Below are 9133 nucleotides of genomic sequence, written 5' to 3' on the forward strand. Positions count from 1 at the left end.
AATGTAATGTCGGACCTTCTCGACCGGTCCGCAAAATATTGTCTGAGATGAAACCGGTCCGTGAGGTAAAAAAGGTTGGGGACCACTGGGCTAATCCACAACGTGTATGTGTTTACATACCTCCTGGATCCTGATTGGTGTTGCTGCTGCAGCCGCAAGGCACTGATTGGATGGTCAGACCATAACACAGCGCAGATAAAAATGATTCAGACTACGGCGTTTATATGTTCAACAATAGGAAACGTAGTCTTAGCTGTTTTAAAATTACACCAAGTTTATTTCGGATTATTCCAACGGAAGAATACAAGGCGCAGGGAATTTTGAGGTGCGTAAACGCTATTTAGAGGTGCGTAAATGCTATTTTCAGAATTCCAGAGGTGCGTAAACGGCGTTTACGTGCGTTTACCCTCCACTACAGCCCTGAGCGTGGCCGCTTCATCGCTGCCCCCTCGTTGACTCCCCGTCACCATGAGTGCACCGAACAAAGCGTCAGATAAAAGGTTAGTGCGTGCGCGTGGGCAATAAGTTACTTTTTTGTTTCTCATAACACATTTGCACGCTCTGCAGTCTTTGAAAGAGAAGCTGTTCTATAGATTTAACGGGTAAAGTGACCTGTCCTCGAGGGATTACTTTTGGCTACTTGTTTGGACACTTGTCTTTATTTGTAGTGAAGCAGCAGTCTTTCTGACGGGACGCCTCCATGAAACAGACCAAGTTTAATGTGTTGAATTTAAGACAGACCGAATGGGATGGGGCCAGCAGGGGTCAGTGGAGTTTGATGCAAAGTCTGTTGATCTTACAGTTGTGACTGTCAATAGGAGAAAACGCTCATAAAAGGTTGTTTTTTATTAATATATGGGTCTATATATTGTTGTAAAACCACGGACCAAATGATCACTGAATATTAGTTCCCATACAAATGCAGAATGTGCTCTTTTATTAACCTAGACAGAATTGGCTCTAAAAATAAGATGGAAAAACTGTTGAAGACAAGAAAAGGCAGCTTCCCACTTCTGATAAAGGTAAGAGTATAGATAACTTGTCATGTGGCTTGTGTTATTTAAATTATAAAACCATAATTTACAGCGGGGGCCATGTTTTTGAGTGCTACCAAGCAACCCTACACCCCATGTTGATCCACATAAATGTTATTTGGGTAATGGCAAATACTCAGCAGAATGGATTTATTAGGGAACAAACTCTATCTTGTGATGCACTTGGCCTACACCACTAAACCATCTAGGAGAGAGGTTCCCAAATGTTTCGAAAGCAAAGCCATCACATCTTGAGCCATTATGAAGCCACATTTCTTCTTCGTGTCCAACGTGGACAAAGGACTCTAAAGACGTCCGTATAGGACACTTTTCTGTTTAGTGTTTTATTTAAATTTGACAATAGTGAATCATACTGAAAGGCAGATAATGTAAAAGGTTTACTATTTGGTCAGAAATACAACAAATATTTATGACCCTACATCAATTTCGCAATAATATGGAGAGGTTGATCATTAGTACTTTTACAAGATATTTACGCATCAGAAATATGGAATATTTTGCTTTCTAAAAATTCTAAAAAGTACATTCATTTGCCCTAATGCTGCAATTAAAAATGGGAAATTAACCTTATGCAATACTACTTTGCCACCCGGTACTGCAGAGTGTGTCATGTGCCAATTTCTTTAGTGTTAATCCAATCGCACACTTTCATCCGCTTTGCTGCCAGCCCTTTGAAAAAGGCTCCTCGCATATATATTTTCATTAGAAGAAGATAAGAAGGCTGAACACTTTTGAACATCAGTGCGAAAAAGGAAAGAGTTGCGTCCGAGGCGTCGTTTGAAGCTGTTTAAGGGTTTATACTGTGAGTCGATTCCACTCTGTGGGTGTCAGTTCAGAAGATTCAGGCTATCCTAAAAGAGCATTTGCGTCATTACAAATAAAGGCAGCTTCTCACAGCTGTTGCGCTGTATACCTCTTTAAGATAGGAAATGCCCCGAGACTGTTGCAGGCAGCATGTTTGTAGCTTTGACATAATATTACTCAGTACTGAAGGCAGCCTTCTGTTTATTTAATAAAGCACATACTGTATATCTTCATCTCTTCAAGTCTGTATGCCTTATTTAACGTTTGAAATCAGGTTTTGTATATTATAACTTAGTAGGAGTTCATGGACCTTTTTTCAATCAGATTATCTCCCCAATTAATTTATTAATAGCGTGGTCTGTAAAATGAAAAAGGCGAAAATGCCTGTTACAGTTTTTCAGAACATAAAGTCCACAAGCCTAATAACATTCAGTTCACAATCATACGAAACTGTGAAGAAACAGGTAAATGTCTTCATCGAGAAGCTGGAGACGAGAAAAATATACAAGAAAATATGTCATTAAGAAAAAAATGATTATTAAAATAGTTTTAACTCTATGTCGTTTAACTAATCTATTCAAAAACCATATTCATGATCATTCGTTGTGCTCTTCATGACCTGCTCTAGATTATTACAGCAGACCCGATCACTTGGCCCAGCTACTCCTCTAGGAATAAGAAGTGCGCCTCCCCATTATTTTGATGAACCCTGCCCCTGATCGGGTTTCTCATCATAGCTTTGTCCTTTGTTGACACCGGACCCCCTGAAATAAAAGTGGCCATTAAGGGAAGAGAGCTCACCTCCGCTGATATCAGTGTCACCAAGCAGATAATTATAGCATACACAACGCAATCCTGCCTAACAACCTAGTAGTTTGTTTCTACTTCTGCATTTGTGTGCATACAATCGTGTTATCCTGCGTTTGCATTTGTCTGTTGCCAACTGAAACACCTCTGGCTTGTGGTTTGTGGTTCGCTTCCTCAACACGGGAACGCGTGGTAACCGCCAGCTGGATCCTCCCTGATGACACACTGATGACAGGAGAACCACAGGAGAACCACGGATGATACGGCTATCATCCGTCCCACTGGCGGTGCCCACGGGACTGTGAAAGCCTCGGCTTTGATTGGCCTCGTTCGGACAAACCTGCAGGCTTTCACGCAGAGCAGGTGCTCCAGAGGGGAAAACTGGGCCGAGACACTCCCCAATTCTGATAAACATTAATTGAACTTTTTAAAGAATGCTGGGTAAATAGCCACTCTGGGAGTTTTTTTAATGAGTGCCTGACTTGTGTAAGAATACGTGTTCAAGAATTGGAGCCTGGTCGGGGTTACCAAAATTCAGCCGAACGACTTCTCTCGTTCTGGGAGATTTATTTGTCAGATCACAGGTCAAGTATCAGCGCTGAGTTTGCAAAGGCAGGAGCAGTTCAGGCAGCACACAGGCCGGAAGAACAACTAACTAACATCAGCAAGAACATCATGTTTTATAACCCTTGAAAGACAGAAAAGGAAAGATTTCTATTGGCACTAAACTGGTGTAGAGGAGGACCTTCCACCCCCCGCATCTAAAGATCCAGTCACATCCAATGTCCGGACTCCTGACTTAACGTAAACATCAACGAAAAGAGTGTGTATGTTGAATAGTGTTGGTGTGTTTCTAAACCCCCCTTAGGCTGGCAAATCTACTAGTTGACCTGCAGACCTTGCATTCCTCAGCCAGGACAGAAACTGACTCCCCATCCTGTCAGACTCGTGTCTGCCTGCTCGGCACATCCTGCTTCCCTCCTTACCTAACTCTTAAATCAAGACAAGACATCGAATCCCCAACTAAGCCCATGACAAGAACTTTTGATTATCAATTCCCCCTTTTTACATAATTCATTATGTAAACCAAAAAAAATCAAAAGAAACCACTAATCTAAACGCTAAAAATCTATATCAGTGAATACGGGTGAATGCAGCAGTCATGGAAATCCCTAAACAGTACAAATGCTCTAGTAAAGCATCCATCTGGGGCGGTGTTATTGGGGATAAAAGTGCAGCACGCTTGGCCAAACATCGCACACACTCCTCCTTTCTCAGCCAATAACATATCCAAAGCCATCCGGTTCTGGTAAGTCATCATTGAGGTGGCCGATAGTTGGCTGTGCACCCCTTCCAGAGCATCTCTCGTTATATTGGTGAGCCGCTTGATATTGAAATGTACATAATTTAGTCGATCCACATTTTTGTTTACAGTTATAAAAGGGAACAATGATTCCCATCCGGCCGCTATCTGATCCGTTAACTTGTATTGATCAGGTACCCCTCTCGGCACCCCAATAGCATCGAAATAAACAGGGGATCCTTCTGTTAGGCTAAATTCTCTTTTACTGCGACTGAATGAATTACGCCTTTTTGCCTCGTTACTCAATGTTTCAGCGGTTATTGGAACTATTTTAAGCGGAACGATGAGGGAAACTGAGGTGCATTTCCCCTGCCACTCAGCTCACAGTACATTAAGTAATCTCCTACCGCCGCAGTACCAGTAGATATCAGAGCGGGCCTGGGTCAATTTGGTCATATTTGTCCAGGTGGTTACATCAATTGTCACATTGCACCATGAATCGGTTAAGGAACCTACGTTCAGTCCCCCTTTAAGATGCTTAGTGAAACAGGTATAATCGCCACTTATGGGAGTGAACATGGGAGGGATTGCTTGTGGTTGTGATCCTGGAAAAATAGTTACCCACGACTTGCAACCTTCACTTGGATTCTCTTTAGTATGTAATTCTATCAGGCAGTCAATGTTACCGGCCTGGCTAAGGACCGAGGGCACTGTCCATAGGCTGGGTCTTGCACCTGCACAGGCCACACAGTCAGCGGAGTCCATTTGCTGGGACGCAGTTGTGATCCGATCCACCCAGTAATTTGTCTGGGAGAACCCCGTCTCTGCGGAAAGTTTGTCGTGGATCACAGCTAGATCTTTTGCTATATTTTGGCCCTTGGGGTTCTCAGTGACTTCTTCAGCCTCGGCAGTAGTGGGTTTCCCCTCAATGTCAGGTGACACGTATTTAAATTTAATCAAAGCCAATGGATCTTTATCGGCTACATCTACTCCTATAACCATGTACCACTGAGTAGGATCACTCTTCTCATGACTCATACCGTAATAGGTGCCCACTGCTCTTGGAGCAAACGGTGACTCTGCTAATCCGGTCACAGAAATCATTAAAGGATTGTGCCCCTTATCCCGAGCCCCCGATTGATCTCGAATCAGTGCAATGGCTTTTTGTAAATCCACCCCCGGAGTTCTACTACCCCACTGTCTCTTGAAAGAAGGCGATGTGTAACCATATGGGCCTGTGTTCCATCCTACCCTGTCCCAGGATGTACACCAATGTTTTATGAGCCTCCCCCAGGGGAACAGACACATGTATACATCATATCCCCTCCACTTCTGTTCATTTGGTCCACATCCAATCAGTGAGCACAGATCTACTCGGAACACTTGGGTTCTGTAGGTTTTATTCAATTCTAATGTCACGACACCGTCCACCTTGCGGTGTGTAACTTTTAGCAACGCTCTTCCAATAGCAGCTATGTTTCTGACACACGAGGGATGCCCTATTTCCACGTTATCCAGCTTACCACTATAGTATATCAAAACCTTACGATCTGTGTTACCCTCCCCCTTTTGAACGGAATTCACAAATCCGTTCTTTTCATCAACATCCAGATGGAAGGGTTTTGAGTAGTCAGGGGGGTGCAACGTGGCTGCGCTGGCCATGGCCTGCTTGGTGGCAATAAATGCAGCCTCCGCCTCCCGGGTCCACACCAAAGGCTTTGAGTGGTTTTTATAGCCTGCACCCAATATCAACGCCCTCAAGGGGGCTACCTGCACCGAGAAATCAGATATAAAATTCTTGCTCCATGTTACAAGTCCTAAGAATTTCATCATTTCTCTAACCGTCGTGGGCCGAGGATGTTGCAAAATGGACGACTTTTGTGTTTCAGTCATAGAAAAGTCACCTTCTGTCTCCCAATCTGCAATTTTGATTTAGACACTTTAAAGCCGTTTTTCTGTAACTACTGCAGAACCGTTCTGGTAGCGGACATAATCGTTTCTGAGCTGGTCCCTGCTAGCAGATGTCGTCCACATATTGTAGTAAAACAACTCCTTCTGGTAGTTCCAACTCGGCCAAAATGGTCTTCAGAACATGGTTAAAAATTGATGGTGAGTCCACATAACCCTGTGGTAACCGCGTATATGTATATTGGCGCCCCTTATACGTAAACTCAAACATTTGTCTCGAGTTCACAGCTAGAGGGACACAGAAAAAAGCATTCGCCAGGTCAATGCAGGTGAACCATCTTTTATCAGGGCCTATTGCATTTAACATTGTATAAGGATTTGGGGTGTCATAGTGAGTTGGTACTACAACTTTGTTGAAAAGCCTAAAATCATGCACCATTCTATAGTCAGGCTTTCCGGGTTTAGGGACCGGGTTAATCGGGGTATTCCAGGGGGACCCCGTCCTCTCCAATACACCTGCCTGCAGCAACCCTTCAATTGTTTTTTCTATCCCTGCTGTTTGTTCCTCCCTTAAGGGGTACTGAGGACGGTAAATTGGGACAGTTCCGGTTTTTAAGTCAATTACCCCTGGGGCCATTGGAATCAATCCCACATCAGCTCCCCCTTTTGTCCAAAATGTATCAGGAAAATCATCTAGCATGAGCTGTGTGTTCTCATGGTCAGTATTTTCCCTACCATGTGTGCGGCTTAGCAGGTGTTTTTCTGGTATAAGTTTTACTTCTGAGGTATGTGCAATACGGTACATGTCATTAGCCTCAGAGTAATGTAAGTTAACATGTTGAGTGAGCACCCAGTCCGTGGCATCAACTCCTGCTTTAACCATCGGCCCCATGTTCTTAATTTCTCCTCCGCTTTGGATGAGCAAGGTGATGTGAGGAGCAGAGGTCTCTTGTAGCGCATATAGAACTTGTAATTCAGAGGTTAGCTCCACCACAGCTGCCACACCTTGTTTCCCCACATAGATCTCTCGGACCTTAACAGCAGGATGTCCATGGACCTCGCTTTCAAACTCAAGTCCACTCCACAGGGTGTCATAGTTCTCATCAGGAGACAGCGAATAGTTCATCGTGCAATGAGGAGGATCCGCAGGTGGTTCAGTCGGGTGTAATACCTTGAACCATGGGCCCCAACGGCGGACAGTCTCACGCAGAACAGTTCGATCATAGTCCTTCACTCTCCCCCACCAGACCTCTGCTTCGTCATTCAGCGTCTGTTGAACTTCAGCTTGCAGCAACTGGTGGCCATAAGAGTGGGGTGTGGCACATCGTTGCTGTGTCCCATCCGGAAATGTTACAGTGATACATCCCTTCGTCATGTGCATAATGATATTTTGGGAACACAAAATGTCTCTTCCCACCAGGTTAATCGGGCAGGCAGTGGAAACCAAAAAGGATTGGTCAAAACAGAGCGATTTCCATTTACATGGGACTCGAATAGAAAGTGGCCACTCCTCTGATTGACCCGAAAATCCGATAACTGGCACAGTATTCCTTCATGGTGGCAGTGGCGTGTTTATTTTGGAATACCTAGCACCTGAGTCCAGCATACATCTGTAATCTCTTCCGTTGATTGTCAGAGTCACCATGGGTTCTGGAAACAGGTTACCGTCAGCCGTCGGATCTGGGCACCCCTATGGCATTTGCTGATGACCTGGGGCCTGATGCCGCAGGCTATTACCCTGTTGTAGTGTATGTGGTGCTTGTGGTGGATAGATATCATAAGGGTATTGAGCTGGGTTGGACTGAGGCCTCTGACCCTGAGGTGGATGGGGGCATGCGTCGGACCAATGTCCAAGCTGTCCACAGCTGAAACAAGTATTCTGTCGTTGTCTAAACTGCCCTCCATTGTTTGGAACTCGGCCACGATTTCCCCCTCCCCACTGTCTGTTCGGTTGCCTGAAGCCACCGTACAGTGGGGCCCCCATCATGTGTTGTGGTTGCGGGGCATAAGGTTGGGGATAGTAAGCCTGTGGAGGAGTGTACGCGGCCTGTTGTGGCTGCTGGCAGGCTAGCGCACATGGGAAGGGAGGGGGGTCTGGATAAGGGCCATATTGAGGTGGCCCTTCCCCCTGAGATGGCGCTGTTGTTTGGGTCATCTGTTTGGCTTCACTCTTGCCCTGGTTCATCTTCTCTCTGCTTTCCTGCAGCTATGTTTTTGCCAATTGTAACTGAATGTTGTTTAATTCACCCTTTTCCTTATCATATTTTTCTTTGCTCCGGTCCACATATTGTATAATCTGTGAGGACCAAGCATCAAAATTCATGTCAGACAACCCCACTATTCCTCTTAGTTGGGTCTTCATTGTCTCCGAGACAGATGACTCTATGGCGCCGCGAAAAAGAAGCTCGGTTCTGTGATCATCCATGACATCTTCCCCTAACTTGTTGTCCCATAATTCTCTGACTCTCCTTAAATAACTATTTCCACCCTCACTGTCGTGTGGGGGAACATAAGTGAGTTCTGTGGTAGCCACCTTAACAGGATATTGGAGTCTGAGCTTTGGCCAGAGCACTGACACCCAATTTGCCAGAGGCTCCCCGTCAGGGAGGTCAGAGGTCCCGGCTTCCCCCTCTAACTTCTGGAGGTCAGCTAGTGAGGCACACGCCACAAAAATTCTTCTAAGATCCCCCAAACCGGGAACACTACCCGCACACTGAGCAAGGAACCCACGAATCCACGCTGCACCACCCTTCTCTATTTTAGGTAATGCGAGCTTCATGTCTTCAGGTCTGACAATGCGAGTGGCGCATATGTTGTTTTTTCACTTCCGTCTCTACAAATAGCCGTTAACAGTGGTAGTTGATGAGAGGCCGGAGCATCCCGTCTGATTTTTGACTTAGGTTTCAAATCATTACATTGATGCACATTTGCTCTGGCTGCATTCCCCTGATAATATCGGTTCCTATTACCTCTTAATCCCCCTGTCTCATGGCGCTCCATCGGAGTAGATGACTGTGGTTTTTGTGACTCTAGCTCTGCTCCATGCTCCTGAAATTCCTCGTCCCAATCATCTGCAGGGACAGGCTCATCTTCCTCTGACTCAACCTGCCTTCCCCGCTCATCCTGTCCACGCCGGGTGATTGATTGCCGCTCTGCCTGGGCTATGACTTCTAACAAAGTTTCTTCTCCTGCAACTCTTCCTCCCCCTACATTAAATGAGGTCATGGGTCTGTGCTCGGGTTGCCGCTTCTTTCCG

The sequence above is a fragment of the Gasterosteus aculeatus genome, chromosome Y (assembly GCF_964276395.1).
Source record: "Gasterosteus aculeatus chromosome Y, fGasAcu3.hap1.1, whole genome shotgun sequence".
Lineage (NCBI taxonomy): Eukaryota > Metazoa > Chordata > Actinopteri > Perciformes > Gasterosteidae > Gasterosteus > Gasterosteus aculeatus.